Below are 18,635 nucleotides of genomic sequence, written 5' to 3'. Positions count from 1 at the left end.
AAATAGATGAACCTATTTATTGTACATCGAATGCTTACTATTGAACACACGTTGATAAAGCCGCCCTTGACATCGCTCATTCATGGCACGCTTTGAACGAAACACTATGTCTGACCAGGTGTTGTTGTTTACGCTCAGTCGTAAAAGAGATCATGCGTTTTCGCATTCGTGTAAGAATACAACATAAGAGTGAGTCATAAATAAAAAAAAAAAGAAACACGCCTGTTTATCCTATAACATTAGATTTTTTCCCTTTTACATGACAAACAGCAATGTAATGCCATAAACTTTATTGAATCCGTTCAACAATTACAGGTGATCAAAAATTTAGCCATAACTAATTAGCCAATTAAGATAATTAGCCAAACGCTTTTATTTAAGTTGACCTTAAGCTCAAATGCGTGAGCAACATGTGTCCTCTGTACGCCATTGCGTCAGTTATAACGACCTTGATCTTACACAGACGACACATCGCGATCCTGGAGTAAATTATTTGGCATACCTATATGATAGTAATAATAGTGCTAGTGTTAGTAATTTTTTTTTAACAATCAGCCAATTATCAGTGTAGCTATAGAGGATTTGTTGAGTATAAGCTGTTGGTAATTGACTTCTAGGCAGTCCCGCAAAACTGGACCCGATCGATTATATATATATCGGAATATTGACGAAGTGTTGGCTATTTAAGCGCGTATAGCAAGCAATAGAGCCAATGGCTTTTACAGAAGCTGGATAACAGAAGTTTAACTTTTACAGGCTCTACTAAGGCTGTATATTCATATGAGAGATTTACAGTTGTATCGAGAAGTTCACTCAACGTATACTAACTAAATCGTATATAGGTTTAGTTAACAGTAAATAGGTGAATTTATGCTCGAGATCTGATTCAGCCTGCCAAAACCACCATTCTATGAACGAAGACATTACATAATCTAGAAAAAACGTTTATCAATCAGTAGAAAGGATTGACGTTCAGGACGCAGCTGAAGACCGCTATATTTTTGCTGTGCAGGAACTGCGAAGCGCTTGTTATCTTCTTAATGTGAATGTTTGATTCGAATACTGATCCTTTCCTCTCTGTATAACTTTAGCTGGTATAAAACTTTCGGTAACAAAGCTTGAAGCTCATTCGCTTCCGCAATGCCGCCATATCGAAACATCACGGCGTTCAGCTAAAACAAGTTTAATAAAAGTTATCTACTGTTAATTTTCCTCTCTTCTGTTCACCAAGAAGTATACAATCACAAGCTACAGGCATGTGTGAGACCTAACGCTACAGATATTCAATTCGGTGACTCTGAAGTGTGAGCAGATTTTGATTCCATTCTTCAGTCTAGCGGGCCAGCACGAGTGAGCAGACGCTTGAGTGCCTGGCGTATTATTTAGACTGGCAAGACGATGACTCAAAACAGCCGTACGGAAAAACTCGATAATTGTATTCGACCAATACACTGTTGTTGCATAGAGATATATGTAACGCGCCATTTAGAATTAAAGCTTGGCGGTGCCTTTAACACAACTACGCGATTCAATATCCATAGCCATTGAGGGGGATGAACATGATCCACAAATATAAACCTCAATATAGCGTAATTAGTTATGTAAAAAGGGCAATCTTTGCCATGACGACCAGACGAATCTTTAACTGAGCACTCATTTAATCGCTGTTTTATTCAACTGTGACTATGACGACTGTGACGAAAGAACGTGTATACTTGCATTGATAATAGAACAACTGTATTCGATGCTGCGTCGCACCTAATTTATGCACTATATTGATTTGTTATGAGCTAGTCAGAACCCATTTCACTCAGCATGTTCATCATTGTTGCTCGCCTTGTGATCATGGATTGATTGCAGTGACCTCTGTTCGTCTGCCGGACTCACGGCAGTAGTTCCCTGAATTTCATGTGGGCAGAATTGATTTTCGCAAGCACGGTCGGCCTTGAATGCAAGAGAAACGCCGGTTAAGGCCAAAAATAGCTTGGCCTTAGGCACTTTGAGCTCACACGTCTAGGTTTCATTGTAGTTTCTGCAGGTAAGTATTTAAATTAATATCAGCATTTAAGTATCGCTGCATCTTCAATTTCGCGAAAGCATATGAAAATTTTGATCACATATGACCCGAAGAAGTCGAACTAAGAAAAGGCATGGAAATTAGAGAACTGCATTCGGCGATATTTCCTATAAGCTGTCTTTTTTTAGACGGCTTCATTTGAAAAGAACAAGGTCAAAATGATAACATTGCTGTACCTATTTAAGGCCAAATGTTTGTGTTTGTTATTCGGTCACTCATAGAAATCCGGTACCGATAATTCCGCCAAGTTACAAGCAATACATGTTTAAGGTCGCAGGTGTTCCTATTAGATTTTATCATCTGTCAACACAAAACTGCTTTGCTATCACTTTCTCTCTAATGAAGCGCCCGTTGAGTCACTAACATGATGTGTATTTTTTTTCTGGGTGAGTGAAACCGATGACTTCATCAGACAGCCCGACGCCTCTCGTCCCATGGGTCGTCCTTCCGCATGACTATTTATATTCGCTCCTTACAATTTTTCTCTGATGCTTTCTCGTCATCACGTCTCTCTGCTGCAATACGTCACATCAATGTTTACTTTTCCGTTACGAGCTGTTTATCAACAGCAGCACATAGCGCAGAATTTTAATATATATTTGTCGATTGGTTGGGCATCGTATATAAAGGGGGCTTCGGTTGAATAACTTCTATTTGGGCTAACTGTGCGCCGCATAATTTTTGTTCGGGAAGTAATTTCAGCCTGCCTTTGCGCTGATATGAGCTGTGCTTCGCGTCTGTGCGGTAGCAGACTATTGTATGCTGGTCTGATCTCCATGTAGGCTGCATCTGAAGCTTTGAATTCGCAGCATGTCTGAGCTCTTACATACTACACAACTTCTGTTCCCATAGACAAACGAGCAGGCACTGACTACACTCATATACGTAGTGAGTTATGTTAATTTTGTGTAAGTAGAAAAAAACCTGCAGATATAGGCGGGCGTTTTTAAATCGGGCTGGCCACTCACTTACTTGAACACATGCTAGTCAGACGTGCTTGACCAATAGCTAATACGCAATAAAAGTTATATTATTTTTATTTTATATAAAGGCATGCAGTCGGAAAGCTACAAAAAGCTGCGACAAATGGATAATAACAGCCGATTTGGGATCGCGCCCTTAAATAGAACATTGGCCTTTCAGGGCGCAAACAAACTTCTGTTTTAATTAAGTGCCAACCTATTATGTAAAGCTGATTCGGCCTAATTTATGCTGTGGAAATGCTCTAAAAAGATACTTCTATAATAGATTAGGCAACGCAATAACGTAAAATGACGACCCGCATCGGAATACCAATGCTGCCAAAATCCAAGTGTACGTTAGATCGGTAAACAGGCCATGACTATTTAACTGATTCGCGTGAAGTGACCAAACGTCTGCCACGAACTCGGGCTTATTTGAGTAGAGTAATTAATTGAGGATATGTACCAGACATACGATGACGCAATGTAACCGATGTTCTGTTCTGCGTATACGCACACAGCAAGTGTTTTTTTTTTTTGACCTTTAAAATACAAAGTCGACCACGGCCTTGACCTCGTGATCCACTAGAATAAGCATTCTTCGCAGCCGTACATCATAGAATATGCGTCCGACGACAAAAGCCCAATTCATGCATTCAGGCAACGTTATTTTGCAATGTACGTTTACTGTTAGTCTGAGCCGAACTAAAGGCCATGTTTTTGCCTTCGGGTAGTTTTTTCTGAAATGATTTATGTAGTCTATCAAGACATACCTATTTTCCTAATGAAATGGAATTACAGGAAAAATGAAAAATCTATCTTCTCAAATCAAAGATTATTTTCGGGTTTGGGTAAATTCATGAGCGAAAAAGCTAATTCAGTCAATTAATTATGTGTAAGGTTGAATGGAAAAGGTTACCTGTGAATAGGGAAGCTCTCGCAAAACAGAAGACATCGTCCAGTCCCTTAAAACAAGCAAAACAACGTCCACTAGACAGGCTGTTAAGAGACTCGTTTGATTTTTGTATTTAGGGTTTGCAGCTATTGCTGAATCTGTTCCAATTACCCGCGAAATAAAAATGAGCTAATAGGAAATCATAGATGGTTTTCTGTATCCGGATCTTGCAAAACTCTAGCTCATTCGTTTGCATACATTTCATACATTATTAATAAATTTATGTGCGGCTTAATTGTGCTATAAAAGTCCGAGAGGAGAGGTAACCTGCAATGGTTGTACCAGCTACGCTTGCCAATTCCGCTATTACTCGGAACAAAGCATGAGCTTAATGAACCTGACGGTTGAAGAGTGAGCTTTCTTATTTTAAAGCAAGACGGTGAATTGGATTTTTTTTCTATGAACACAAATACCCGCCCCATTACTCCCCATTACTTATAGGCCTACAGCAAGTGCGTCAAATAAACAATGGTCGACATACATTTATTAGTGCCTGAATTTTTTTTTAAGCAAACTCTTTGTTTCCAAGTCTGGTTATTTGTATCGTTCCGTTTCAAATTAGTCTATCTAAAACAATATCAACTAACAAAGTATTTAGAAGAGATCGCAGCTTTTGATTTGAAACGGCGCTTCTCCTACGTAGATCACAATTGCATAGCTTGTTTATGAAACACCATAGACAAAATGAGTTTTATGGTTTTACATATACAAGTACACAAGGTGGGGCATCTAAATACAAACTTTGAGAGCCGATTTTCCAGCGAACGTTTTCCGTATCTCCATGGCGGTTACATTTACTCAACGTGATCGCTATCCACCGTGATGATGGTTCGAATCCGCTCTTTTGCCATTTTCCTTGCCTAATAGACAAATATTTCTTTTAATAGTAACCGTTCGTCAAGCGATATCGATGAATGTGGACTCTGGTTGAGGTTACTGAGGGGAACACATACAGAAAATTTCAGCGGGATTAAATCTTGGGCTCACGGCAGCCTAGAGGTCTCAAACAACCAAGGAACCCAATAGGTAGAATAAGGCGTACATAGTCTCAAAAAACCAACCGTTAAAGCTTATCTGGCCGATGCAGTTGATATTCTGCTTCTTAAGTCGCCGCTAATTTCCAAGCGTGACTACAGAGCCATTTTGATGAAGTTTTGACTCCTTTGAATCTAAGCTCTATTGAGGATTTTCAGGTCTGTCTTGTAGAAATCCTAAATGTTTCGCGAGCTGTACAAAAACTGGCAATAACGGACACTCCCGATTTTGACCGAAAAGGAAGCTTTTGACACTTTGCTTATCTTGCGATATCCAAGCGTATCACCAGCAGGCTGTGAGCATATAATATTCTTTTGCCGGTCAACTAATCCCTAGTCGTCAGTGGTCAGTGGATCTCGTCACTGGTCGAAATTTGGCGCCAGCGGCCGAGTTCTTGTTGCGTGGAGCTACGCTTTACCGTTAAGAAGCGCGAGGTTTCAATCAATCGTTTGAACTAACGGTGTACGTTCTCTGTCATCAAGGGCACCCGGGTTCAATAAATGCCGTCCACTAATTACTTCCTTTACTTATCCAAACATGAATGAGTAAAGTTTGCGGAATCTGCCGAAGCTCGATCCGAGGCACGAACGTCGACAGTCCCAGATGCTCCTAGGCACAAAGCCGTTCGAACTGCTCAAACTGCTGGTTCAAAGCCGTATTGCCCGATCAGCCTCGAGAGTCACGGTCAATTCAACCGTTTGCTCTTGCCATTTGAAGAGAGGCCCACATCCGATATGTTTGGCGGCGGACACGGCTACCTAAAAGAACACCCATTTCACGCCCGTTGCTCCAGTTTGAGGATTCCGTATTTCTACACGTCAAAAGCTATTGTTTAGATTCGGCCCTGGATGAAGCATCAAAAAGTGGACCGGGCAATGCACAAATCGATTACAGGTGTCACGGAAACGGTATCTCACCGTCAATTTAGAGATACACGACAGGACTAACCACACATGAAGACAATCCGTCCGATAACCTGGTTAAGTGAAATGGAATCATATACTAAATATAGTTGCCAATTGCCGTCATAGATACCAGCCTCAGTTATGACATTGATATATATATATATATATGGCACTAGTTCTTGTGTACAATCTAAAGGCTTATAGTCAGTCTGTGGTTGGTTTTATAGCCGGAAGATAACTGAAATGGAGAGAATACTACTGATACTTACGGAATGAGAGAGAAACGGAGAAAAATAGAGCAAAACAATGAAGTAATTGTACGTGAGACAGTTTTATTAGCCTTTTTTTTTCTAGGCCTTAGGTTTTAATTTTTCTTATCGTGGCTTCTAGAGAAATTACATACATCAAGCTGTGAAGGTTATATGTGTATTCGTTATTTTCCTCTTCTTCGAATTATATTTACTATTATAGTGCAAATATTCTCATTTATGATATCGTTGCCGTCTTGTTAGAGATACGGTGAGCCAACTTGTCTTTTCAATAAAATAATAACTACATCCATGTTTGTGCTATATATAAAAGTGATGTTTTGCTCTTCGTTTCACCCATCTACTCCACAGGCCAGGATTTCTATTGCGAAACAGTGACCAGTGTTCTAATAGCCTTCAAATGTTGGCAAAATATAGTAACAAGCAAATGCTTATATAAAAGCCGTCTCAAATCTAACCTTCAAGCTAAAATATCGTGGGGACAGCTTGGTACGGTTGTACCTCTCTTTGAGTGCATTACTATACTGAGTAATGAGCATGTGGCCATCGCTGGTTCCTTCTAAAATCTGCGTTAGTAAAAGACAACCATGTCGTTTCATAGGCCTATTGGAGAAAAGTACAGATAAATCCAGCAAAACCCACCCCGGCCAGATCTTCTAATGCAAGCAGATTACTGATAAAAAGAAAGGACTCCGTAGATTTTTTTACACAGTTTGAATAACCGAAGGCGTTGAAAAACTTAATATATTACATAAGTTAATCGCTTTCAGAATAAAAAGGCCAAAGATGACTAGCGAAATGTCAGAAAAGCATCAGAAAAGTCGAATCGCTTTGGCATATTCGCCATAGAAGGACACTGGTCGTCTACAATGCAAAGGCCTTTTGTCCCCCGTACCTATACCAGTCGTTAATGACCAGATTACCTCAAAGCCAGGAAAAGTATTTTTATGTTAAATGGAAAAATAAATAAAAACAAGTTTTTATGTTAAATGCATGTTTCGCAAATGGCATAGTAATCACTCGAATATTCTATAAATTAAACTATAGGAAATAATACCTATCGTTAGCATCACCATCTGTTATCGTGTAAACAAAGGAGGGGCATTTGCTCATCTTCTCCCGTTCCAAATATCTTTCTATCGTATGACTTCGTTATTGAAACATTTGTCTTGAATGAGCCTCAGTCTAGAGCGTCGCATAGGCCTCAGTTCTGGAACACCCGTAGACTCTACCAAGGAAATCCTAAGTTATGCAGACTCAGCCTCGTAGCGACACGACCTTCGTATGCGGCATCGGCATCGTTGGTATACTTCTGAGGACTTTTCACCGCAGAGATACTATCTTTGTCAGAAAAATCTGTCGAAAAAAATTTTCTTTGCGCGATTTCTGCAAAATTGGCGTACCATACCACTGGGTACCGCGTCATCTTAGTATCACAAAATTACGATTCAACGCGCTTAACATTTAGATGATATGGCCGGTCCGCATTTGCGCAATGCTTCTCCTTCATCAAGCGTATATATATGGTCCGTGTATAGTCCGTGTGTCTTTGTCCAGTAAACTTTCGAATACCTAAAGCTATTACAGTAGATTTTCTAAGGCATGTTTAATCGGCTTCGCGACCCCGAAAGAGGGCTCGAGAGCTTTTAGAGCTCAAGAAACCTAATATTTTCACCGATTTAACCAGTCATAAAAAATCTTTCGAGAACATCTAAAACGCCAACTAAATCCTGTGTTGACTCTCGCCGAAATGGGCAGGAATGGTAACGCTAGGACGTAAAAACATTATGTCACTTCAAGTCAAGCTAACGCTAATGATTCCTTAATGAAACATGCTTCGGCCTTATACTATACTTTAAACATACGCTTTCACAGTAAATCTGTTGATCTTTCAAAAAGATATGTGGAAAACGCATGCAAAACAAAAGCAACGCTCCATCCAACAGGTTAATAGTATGGATAGTTAAGAAACAATTAGAGAAAATACGATTGTGGTTCTATTATTGGAGTCCTTCAATCTTATATTTTGAATCACATAGAATATCCTAATGGCCATACCGTAACGAAAGGTTACTACGTTTACCCAAATATTGCGAGAGCGTTTTTTTTTTTATATCCACTCTGAAGAACAAAGCAGTTCCTCTAATAGAAGTCAGCCTTGATATATCCTGGGCGTCTAAAGTGACATGACAATGTAGATTAACGTGGCTACCTAGGTCCCCTTTCACCTCTGGTTAACATTATTCTGATTTGATTAACCTAAGCCTCTATGCACGTGCAGTGTGTGGCCGGTAGGTAGAGGGACAATTCAATTGAAACGTATGTCACCTATTTTTCGTATCGTTAAGTTTTTTTTCTCCTGTTTAACTGTTTCTATTTAGACTGTGACTAACGAAGCAAGCGACAAGTCTTCAGCGATGTTTTCAAGCGTCGTTGAACGTCGTTGAAACGTCTAAATGAGTTACACTGATAAGGAAACAAGACCGGACGATAAGGTTAGTTTTTCTTCTGCCGGCAAGCAGTGTGTTACACCCTATACTAATCGAGGGTTTCGCTAGATCCCTATCTTACTATAATACATGTACGCACCTCATTCTTACAAACTTTTACAAGCCATTCATATAGTATTCACTATTGGAGACACTTGAACCTTCACTAACCTGTCGGGACATGTCATTGCCCTGTGAAGCATCAGATGCCCTTCTTCATTCAACGTAAACAGAAACCCAACGACGAAAAGCAGCGTTGTCGCGGTGCCGTATATCCGTCAAAATGTATCACTCACTATCAGACAGACAGCACTTCTTGCTCGTATTACTCGTACTATGATTACGTATTATGATGCAGCCTATTCTCGTTTCCTGTGGTCATTGTTGTCCACCATAGGCCCAACATCGGTATTCCAATGAGCCTGGATGTGCATCTCTTTTCTTAACACGTAAAAACGTTATAATTTGGCAATTTAATAACCTAGTCAAATTGTCGTCTTCTTTGGTCGCTTTTTATCTCACTAGTGCTTAGCTACTTCGATTTAGGCTACACTCAACGAACACAACGGCCATTTCAGCTAGATTACTATCTACTATCTCTATGCAACTATCATTGTTATTAGGGTGACGATTAATTTCTTATGAACGTTTAGCGGCTGGCGGCAGTGTTCAAGCCAGCGCGTTCTTCGAGAAGTCGCGCGATGTCTGCAGGACGTGTCCACATACGTTTCGTTGCTTTATTCTTGCAATGTCCTTCCGGTCAGTGTCGAGCAACAGGAAGTTGTCCTGCTGCTTTTATCATCGCGTAAGTAAACACAGACATGTATATTATCGAACTACTGAAACGACACTGTGGACTTTAGTGGCGGTAATGGCTGTGAAAAGCCCGATCTGACCACTTCGTTTTCTTCTAGAAAATCCCACCTTCGCAAAGAAGTTCTTTTCCACTATCCTAATCTCACCGTCGGGCTTCGCCTTTTTACTATGACTACAGAGACGTTCTTGACGTCACGGCAGCGACGATATTTACCATTCCCTTCCAGCAGGATCGTCACTGTTTGACGTGTAGTTGGCTTTAGTGAATTCATTCATCACACCATAACTGCTCTTTCGACGCAGGCTATGAGAACGCTGAACGCGAGGTGCTTGCACGATAGCTAGGTAGCCACTGGACGCATCGTCCTGAGTACAACGCCTACAAATAACTGGGTATCGAGAAGCCGAAACTATGATACGCGACGTTCCCAAGATTTTTTTCTTTCACGATGGCTTAGCCAGAGACGCTATCTGTAAAATTCAAAACTTAACCGCCGCAGGGTCGAAACACGTATGAGCATAGAGTCTAGCTAGCGACTGGATCTACAAGCGGTGCAACAGCTATTGCAGTTCCCCTCTATCTATGTTCTCTGATGCTGTAGCTGTTGGCCTTTATTGTCGTTCATCTTTCTATTCGGCAAAGCAGTAATTCGTATTCTTGGGGCTTTTTACTTTATTACCGTGCTGGTTATTGCATCATTGTACGTAAGCGTACTGGTACGGTAGCGACTCTGTTTACGGTTTCATTGTTCTTTTTTTTTTATTTCGTTGTTTTTGGGCTTGTCCCCGGCACTTCAGTTGACAGTAGCTCTGGATCGTTAAAAAATCATAGAGCAGTACTACGTAGCACAAATTTGGCAACAGTACCGCCAGAACTGATATGCGCAAGTACAAGATATCTGCAACAGGCTTCTGTGTTATCTTTAACTTTACGCTTTTCTGATGTTTGAAAGTTGTCAGATTGGCTGTATTCAGCTATCAGCTTTCTGCGCCCTTTTTCACCCATCTTCCCAGTGACCGCCAGCTGAGTGTTGGCAAACGAATCACCAATCGATGGAGACTGCTGCAACTTCCTATACGAAATCTACACTATATCGAGGGCGCAGGAGAGCGTCGATCTGCGGATTTAGGCACCTGGCAGTATTCTTTTTAGTGGTCCTCAACCAGAATACTACAGACCAGAAGCAAGGGTGATATAATTATCGGATTGACATGTAGATCTTTCCGTTCTCTTTTTTTCGGTAGGAATGTACGAGTACGTTCCGCTTATCAGGCTGTACGTACGTGCCTCTTTCGCATCCCAGTGCTTCCGTCCACTCGATAGACTAACCTACGACTCGGTTCATGCACTCACCATAGACGCACTCTGACTGCTATTTGGCTTCTTTTCTTTCGACCTCGTTCTTAATAAGGCTAGTACGAATCTTGGCTTGCACCCGTCCTTTAGCTTTCCCTCACTTCGTGTTTCTCCCTTCACTCCCCGCTGTTTCACATTAGCACTATCGCAGGCACACAGTAATCGACACTGAGCAACGGATATACGTGTACTTCTATGAGTACAACCGTAGAGTGAAGGCCGTTGATGGTTTAATCTTCGTTGCCACGGCATAACCCAGTATACGAGCTATTCTGACTGCCGCAATTGTGGTTACAGCGACTGTGGCAGAATTAATGGCAAGGCATTAGCTATCAGATTAAAGCATCGAATGCAACACGCACTGACTTACGCTACGCTGGCGTTCGCCTCCGAGTCAGGGCCCCAATCGCCGTGGCAGTAATCTCATGCGATTTCGCAATGAGGTTAGCTATTTACCGTTCTCAGTTGTACCCATCGTTTCGATCTTCGCTAAGCATACGCCTGCTCAGCCTCCGTCTCACTGTGTGTCTAAGGCCGTTGTTACTGCTGTTCGTTGAGGCCGCCAAAGAGTTCAGGGGCCATTCAGATCAACCACTTGCGTATAGTAGAGGTACACCCATTCAGGGCCTCAGCCCGTGGCGAGGACACACGCTTCTGCCCTCTCTCAAACGACTGAGGGATTTCCACTGCAGTTGAGCATAGGGCAGTTGAATGGAGAAGAATTTCTACAATTAGGCCCGCAACGCTGGAGGGCAGGACAAAGCTGATGTGTCAATAGCCGACCGTATCACTTTAGATGCTGTAGAACGTTGTTGGCCGAGGACTCGAGCTAAGGTGCGATCTCATCTGCCTAACCCCGCTCGAAGCAGTGTTAAGCCGCATATGGCAATAGTTTTGGTCGGCTTATGTGGAAATGATCGATTTGTTCGCGTGATAGCTTAGTGGGTAACGTATGTGCCCAATGCTGATCTTAGGGACACGTTGTGGTCTGGGTTCGAAGACACATGGACAGACTTCGTTTCGTCAAGGAGGCCAACCGTCTGATGGAATGTCTAATGGCAATACTGGACCTAATAGTTGAAAAATGGAGGATATGCATGATCTGTGTACGAAAATTATTCGAAGGCAGGAAACCTTTAAAGGATTGCCAGGTCACCGATTGTAGCACGGCGACGGAATTGCGTCAATACAGACAATCGGTACGACCAATAGTTGCGGGAATGGTAATGCGTACGTTAAAAAAGGAAACGAATGATGCGCAGATAGTTTTCCGCTTCAGTAAATTGCGATCTACGAAGGCAGTCTCATCGAAAAGGAGCATAAAGAACTGCTAAAAATGGAGCAGTTTGTCTTGAAGGAGCTGAGAATAGAGACATGAATCAAAAGGATGGTCGATGAATGGCGCGTGGAATAAGAGATAGATGACTGGTCCTAATCTCTGCGCCCTAATTTTGAAACTACTTCGCCTAGTCAACTTCACTTTGTGAGTCGCTGAATTAGACAGAGTCATGATCAGCGACAGAACGTAAGGATTTGACGGGTATGAATGGAAATATGACTTGAAATTAGGGTAGCTGTTGTAAAGCGCAAAAGCTGAATTCAGCTGAACGCAGAGGGGGGCGATGGCAAAATGAGGCACGAAAATCTCGTAATATATAACTAACTATACCCAAAGCTGATACTGGATGGAACAAATTGCTCTTGTTAGATTTTTATTTAACCGCTACGTGCTGTGCATTACGGCTAAAATGAAAGCCACGATGCAGAAAGCGTCGTAAAAAGAAAATTACATTGATTTAAGTAGATAATTTTTCATTTTTTTTTTTTCTCTATTCCTATTACAAGTCCGTTGAGCGTATAATCGCTCGTTCATTGTTGCAAAGTAAACTGAATGACTAAACAGAAATTTATCGACGAATAGTAAAATCTGTTTGTGTGTCTTAAAGATAGCTGTACATTACCTGAATAGTAAGGTGCTTTTTTTCTTTTCCCTTGTGCAGGTGCGGTGAGCACCATTGCTCTCATACGTCTAGTACTGAAATATTAAGAATTAACATTAGCGGCAAGTATGATTCTTACTTGGAATGAAATGTTTCAACTTCCAGCAAATTCACAAACTAAACCCATATATCTACATGTTTCCAAAGAAACAGCCAAATACTCGTTAGACTTACATGCCCGTTTGTTGAATTATGGGCTACAATGATCAAGGGTTGTTTCTGTTCAATATTAGCATCAAAAATTCAATTCTTAAGGCAGCTCGAACGAAGTTGGCTCGACCTTTTGGCAATAGTTGATTACGTACACGTGTGCACAAAAAAATCTAAAAGACCTATGTGATTACTATGGATCGGATATGACAAACTCATGATTCTGCCTAGTCAAATCTTGATTAATAATTTGTTCTGCTTGAATTAACTTTCCCTTTTACATGTTGCTTTGAAATTTGGCTAGCTGGTCTCGTCTAACAAACTTAGCAAACAGGTTGTCTTAACTAGAGGGCAATCTTGGCCCCATTTTTAAATTATCTTTGAATGGAGGATGTACAAATAACAAAAAGTTGAAATATATCTCGTGTCGTTGTTAAAGACCATCCAGAAGTTTCATGAAGACTGTTCATCTAGAGTGTAGGCGGGAGCCCTCCCCATCGATCATGGCTAGTTAAGGAGTAGCCCGTTGTTCTTTATTAGATATTAAACGCTAGAGCGATGAGACGGTGGTCTGAGCAAGACAGACAAACAAAACGTCGATTAGGACGTACTTAATGCCTAGCTATCCTATCGAATACTGTTTATCTCTAACCTTAAGATCTTCAGTGTTCTTAGCTGTGTGCTCGCGTGAAATCTTTCTCTGGATGAAATTTGGAGAAAGACGGTGCAGGTAGAGAATTGGCCAGAGAGAAAACGTTTAAGCTCGTTAATGGTCACGTCAAATTTAGACATATTCATTTAGCTAGTTTACTATTTTGTCATAGAGTCTCCTCATTACATCTTAATTTCCTGATTGCAAAACGTGTCAGCCACTAGTCGTTAGACGCATAACGGAAGCGTTTTGCATCCCCCTAAAAAATCATGTTGACACAAAGGTGTTATATAAAAACCAGCGGCGTTTGATCTGGCCATTTGTTCACTAGCAGGGTGTTGAGAAAAGGTGTTGCTTAAAGCATCTCAGTTAAGCGTTTCCATTGGATGAGTTACCTGCCTTAATGAGGTGAAACGTATTGACGTTTCACTGTTGTAAAAGCTCTGTAGCTCATGAATTTCTGAAAAATGTGATTTCCTTCACTGAATTTTTGTTTACCACAGCAGTGAGGTTCTGGCGTGATTTTTGAGTTTTTGTCACGCGAACGCTGTCGTTTGTCAGTCTGTATTAGCCTTTTATGTTCTACGATGTAAGCATGACGAGAAATACGCACGTTTGATCAATTGTATACTACGCTACAAAGAAGGCTTCATTACGCTACGAGTCCATCGGGTGAAAATGAAGTTCAATATAGCCCTGGACGACACGGATGAGAAAGAGCTTTTACTCTATATTTGAAACTTATTTACAAGTTGTGTACAGTAAACTCGGCAGATTTCCATATAGCGAGTATGTTTATAAATAGGTTCATGAGAACCTATGAGTACGACTGGTACAGCCGATTAGGTACGTCAGGTACGCATGCCATTTATCTATGCAATCTTCGCAGTATATTCAGACCTCACAGGGACCTAGCTCGTTTTTTCTCATGAAGTTTTTTTGGTACTACGATTAGAAAAGATTGCCTCATTTATTTGCTAGGTAAGTAGACATCGTGTATTACTACAGGAACAGAACTAACGGTGGAAGCAGAAGGTATGCTATATGTTAGAACAGCAAAAGAAAACGAGGCGTGAGGACGTCGTGGTTGAAGACTTGAGCACGGTCAGTCCAAAAAAGAATTATTGTATTATCTGGCGTCTATGTATTATACCGCCTAAGTGATGGTTGAGTATGATACCGCTCAAGCACGCGCTATATAAGTGAGCTAAGTGTATACCATGCACTTAAACATAATTAACTTGATACATGAAGTAACAGGGGCAAGTAAAAAAAGAGAAAATGTAAGCACTGAAATAGCGCAATACAGGTGATTCGATAGTGGCTGGGAGGATCGATGGAAAAGGTCAGTAGAAAACCGTCGCTTTAGGCCTGTCTAGAAAACGTGTATCGACACTGATTAAATTGTAATCGTGATGGCAATAACTTGCGTTATCGCAGAACAGTGTCGCTGTAGGTAATTGAAATTTGCAATCATTTTAGCAGAACGAGTTGAAACATATTGGCAACGGCGTAGGAAATGACACATAATAGTTATATAGATGACAGTGTCTCGAAAAGCGGCACAATATAGTCGAGAATGTTTTTCACGCTTCTAAAGCAAACGTAGCGAATCCTTAAACAGAGATATGACGCTTCTCACCAGTTTCAGTTAAATCTTTCGAGCTATTTTCACGTCTGGTAGCGTCCTTAAACCTACGATCAGGCGGCTCCTCGCTGCTCTGTCAGGGTACAATGGTCGAAGCACAAATTTCTTCGGCTTACAATTGTATCTGACGTTCCGACTGATCGAGCAAAGCGCACTCGGAACTGGCGTCCTGATCAAATTATAGAACTAAGAAAACAAATAAATGAATTAAAAAACGGTGCCATTTCCCCTTTTAAGGGAATACGTCGCTCTGAAAAAGTGTAGCTGCTTGCGAATTACGTACTGCAAATTTGTAAGTACACTAAACTGTTCCGAGATATTCTATTTGCATAGTATTCAGCGGTACTGTTTTGTCATGCAGACGAAATGTTCACCTGTGACATGCAGACGAACACGACTAGGACCGCTGATCTGATCTGATCTGATCTGATAAATTATGATGAGCTGTACGGCAATAAAGTCTGCGCACACGTTTCGGTTTAAAAGAGTTACATCATATAACTGAATAACCCTAAAAATTTCAAAAGACAGCATCATGAATCTTGGATCTGAACCGCTATACGAAATTGCGATATATCTCTGAAAAGAGCTTACGTATATGCAATGAAGACAACTCAAGCTACTCTCTTGCCCTGACGCATGAGGTATGCCTCTAAGGCTAGCTTTTGAAGCAAGTTTTGTTCACGGGGCAGATAAAACGACTAGTACAACACTTCATGATGGGCCTAAAATCGAACGGAAGCAAGGCTTTCTAATAGGGAACCTAATAGTTACTCGAATCTGCTACGCGGCTCTAGTTCCAAAAGACTGATGGGAATGTTTGCAGAAGCTATCCGAATGCTTAAATAGGCGCGACGAAATAGGCCATCAGACATGTTTTAGAAATCTTCCGCGTGAAAAAACTTTTCCCACTCTTACTACAGCACTGAATCACGGAAAATGCTAGCCGGGGACGCGTTCGGCAGAACCGCTAACTCAAACACCTTTAAACCTCAAAAAATAGAGGGTATCAAGGATAATAGAGCACGCCAACACAGGACAAGGGTACGTAAAAGCGCGTTTCCTCTCACCTTAAAGCTTTCACAAATAGCATACGCTTTATAAGCATTTGGCGACTAGAATCTATCTAAACGGTTAAGTCACGTTATTCTTAATTGGGTCACATTTGATCAATCTCTACACAGTATATTAACTCTACACTAGAAGATTCTACATTTAGTAGTGAACATGAATTTTCATATTTATGGCAGATTCACATATGCTCTATCTCTATACAGATATGCTTGCAGGAAATAATAGCATACTCCGGTCGACTTCTCCGATTCGAATAACCCCACTCACCATAACCAGCCGGGGCGGCAACCCTTCCTGTATACTTCCGCAGTGGTTCAAAATCCATCATGGTTTTATATCGCTGGGTTTAGATAATGCCTGTGACAATTGATTGGAAATTGTTGACGAGCAGCGATAGCGGCCTCCATCAGTGATTCTGTCAAACGTAAAATGCCAGCCATCTAGTCATAACACGTACGCCAGCTAGAAGCTAGCGGAGGTGGTATCCGTATTGGTCTTTATGGTATTAACATGGAATCATTTATTGGGTAACATTTAACGGCGATACCTGGGTCGTTTATGTAGCTGCGAGTTTTAATTCGAGTTTACCCGTGCATGACTGGAGCCGTCTAGCGGGAATAAAATTGTTGCCCCTAGAATTGAGTTTGTTCCATTAAAGTTATTCTTATTCGGCAGAAGCGAACGATATGTAGAGTGATGTAGAGTATGTAGAGTAATTTTCTAGTTACTTCTATATAGGACTACTGAACTGGGTTTCATAAAGGTAAGGTAGGAAACACGATGCGATGAAATTAGCTAAGGCTGCTCTAGATCGTTCGCCGTTTTTTCATTACAGGGCCTACTCTGTAGAGTTACAGAGTGCTAAAGTAAGCAATAAATAATAGTAGCTATTAACTTGTTGGAGTAGGACGAGCCCGTGCAATGCAAAGCACAACTTGCTACATGCTGTTGGCTGATACTGGACTAGAATATGTGCTCCCGAAGACCTCACGCTCTGATTATATTTTTTAGCAAACTACTGAACGATTTCTAAACTATGGTTGGAACATTATATGATCTAGAACCAACTTTTGCCCCATTGTTATGTTTCTTTAGCTCTTGTAATTAGTTATGATTCTGGCTATCACTACTGATCTACGTATTAACTTGGAATAAAAGTTCTTGCGCTTTTTAAAAAGAACTTCCCGTTCTCATTTTTCCTCGCTTATTATTTGCTTCTAATATACCGTTTGAAAGTGCTCTTCGTACTGCATCAGCGCGGGGTAGCGGTATTGCTATATGCGTGCAATTTCAATCTAAAAGAACTCCTCAATGATGAGTGTTTCTGGTGACAAAAATGTATTTCCAATACCTGTTGTATTATATATTCTGTCGAGGCCAAAACGCTACCGAAACGTTTGCCTGTCTACAGTGACGACGCTAGAAGATCTCTTCAAAAATGGTTTACCAAATTTTAAAACGGTATCCGAGGCCTAGAGGATGTTTCTCGCTCTGGCCGACCGTCTGAGGTTGACGACGACGATCATTTGAAAGGACTCCTGAAAAAAAAACGGCTGACAGATAATTTGGGCGCTCGATCAAAAGATGCGTTACAGCCACACGGCCGTCATCAATCAGCAGAAGTTTTTTGAGTTTACACAGGAACTTGTCGTCTGAGTACCTCATGAATTTTCTAATTCTAACAAAAAATGACGGCTTGACATTGTATCGCAACATCTTGTTCGGTATCGAGCGTCACACAATCACAAGACCGATTTTTACATAGATTTGTCACCGGTTATGAGAACAACACATGCACGTTAGCATGAAACGAAGATCGGAACGGGTGGCTACAGAAGAGAAGACAAGAACCAGAGTCCAATCGGATTTTCATCTATCATTTTGCTGTTAGTGAGGGTATTGCTCTTAACAAACCAAACAGTTGACTGGTACGTTTATTCTTGCCATTATTATTATTTGACCAAGTCATTTAGGCCATTAGACCAAGGGGCTATTTCAGGGAAAAGATTTGACAAATGACGTCAGCTTATCCTGCATTAATCGACGATGCGAGGCGACACATGGTATATAAGCCTTCCTGGACGTGGAATGACGAAATTTTGTTGCCAGAGCATGGGGCGACGGATTCTCACTTTTTTGTTTTACCTGACGATCATTCTCATAGACTTATTTTCGACGCGGACTAGATCGCGGATGAAACCCGCTACCTTCCGCCAGGACAGCATACATCGTCTGGTGAAAAGATG

General features: G+C 41.1%; 2 long non-coding RNA genes across 2 annotated transcripts in view; one reads left to right on the top strand and one right to left on the bottom strand.

Annotated features, from left to right (window-relative positions):
- Nucleotides 1–225: 225 nt before the first annotated feature.
- LOC111254031 (uncharacterized) overlaps nt 226–18,635 on the bottom strand; it is a 65,123-nt gene continuing 46,713 nt past the window's right edge. Inside the window, exons 10-17 of the long non-coding RNA XR_002674896.2 lie at nt 17,741–17,927; nt 16,657–17,021; nt 15,310–15,501; nt 12,827–12,900; nt 5,056–6,005; nt 4,736–4,854; nt 3,959–4,004; nt 226–2,592 (exon numbers count right to left, since the gene is read on the bottom strand). This is a non-coding gene — a long non-coding RNA (uncharacterized LOC111254031). The remainder of the gene's footprint in view (nt 2,593–3,958; nt 4,005–4,735; nt 4,855–5,055; nt 6,006–12,826; nt 12,901–15,309; nt 15,502–16,656; nt 17,022–17,740; nt 17,928–18,635) is intronic.
- LOC147754274 (uncharacterized) lies at nt 15,496–17,569 on the top strand. Its single transcript, XR_015317962.1, has 2 exons — nt 15,496–16,359; nt 16,593–17,569. It is a non-coding gene; the product is annotated as an uncharacterized LOC147754274 (long non-coding RNA).

The sequence above is a fragment of the Varroa destructor genome, unplaced genomic scaffold (assembly GCF_002443255.2).
Source record: "Varroa destructor unplaced genomic scaffold, Vdes_3.0 BEIS01000007.1, whole genome shotgun sequence".
Taxonomy (NCBI): domain Eukaryota; kingdom Metazoa; phylum Arthropoda; class Arachnida; order Mesostigmata; family Varroidae; genus Varroa; species Varroa destructor.
The sequence above is the reverse complement of the archived record's forward strand: the minus strand, read 5'-3'. Positions and strand labels throughout refer to the sequence as shown.